The 884-nt window shown below is 34.7% G+C and overlaps 1 protein-coding gene across 1 annotated transcript in view; it reads right to left on the bottom strand.

Annotated features, from left to right (window-relative positions):
* The window catches only part of LOC118741971, a 25,849-nt gene that overhangs the window by 21,951 nt on the left and 3,014 nt on the right, over positions 1–884 (bottom strand). The window lies entirely within an intron of this gene.

Here is an 884-nt window from a genome sequence, read left to right as displayed (position 1 = left end):
TACTTTTGTTTGCGAGATAATTATACCGAACAGTGGTTCGATTCTAGAAGAGATTAGAAAAACAAAAATTATGTGGCCTAAACTGATCGGGTGATTTCCTAATTTGGTAGGACATTCTGCAGCCAGCTTATGTTGCATCGGCTTAATCCTAGGTTCAAAGGCAAATCTTACTTCTTTCTTAAATTTTATTTCTAAATAATATAGTTTAATTTTTTGCTGGGAAAATAAGTAATTTTTCGTGTCTTTAAGTTTTTTATTTTTTTATTTTTTGCTTACATATAAAGCCAAAGTAGCCTCTGGTGTTTTCCTTAAGGAGGGGGAAGCGAGCTAAAAATTGTCAAATAAATATCATTAAAGGTAAATATTTCACCCTCTTAAGGCTAAGGACTAATACTAAGATTAAGACTAAAGCTAAGACAAATCCAAAGGCTAAGACGAATATGAATACGATTTCGATGGCAAAGCCGAAAGCGAAAGCGAACACGAAGACGAACACTGAGACGAAGGTGAACATAAATAAGAGAACGATGACGAAAACGAATACCAACACGAATACGAATAAGGATATGAAGGCGATTACGAAAACGAACGCGAAGATTGAATGCGAAGACACACTTGGAGACAAAGGTGTAGACGGATTAGAAGACGACGACGAGTTCAGATGGGCAACATATATCTTCACTTTTAACTTCATCTCTATATTCTTCATCATTTTCATATTTAACTTCATTATCTTCAATCGCCATCGTCTCTTTATCTTCAACTTCATCTCCATATTCTTCATCTTGAACTTCAACTTTATCTTCATCTTCATCTTGAACTGCAACTTTATCTTCGTCTTCATCTTCATCTTCATCTTCATCTTCATCTTCATCTTCATCTTC

The sequence above is a fragment of the Rhagoletis pomonella genome, unplaced genomic scaffold (genome assembly GCF_013731165.1).
Source record: "Rhagoletis pomonella isolate Grant_MI unplaced genomic scaffold, Rhpom_1.0 Rhpom_scaffold_00006, whole genome shotgun sequence".
Taxonomy (NCBI): domain Eukaryota; kingdom Metazoa; phylum Arthropoda; class Insecta; order Diptera; family Tephritidae; genus Rhagoletis; species Rhagoletis pomonella.
The sequence above is the reverse complement of the archived record's forward strand: the minus strand, read 5'-3'. Positions and strand labels throughout refer to the sequence as shown.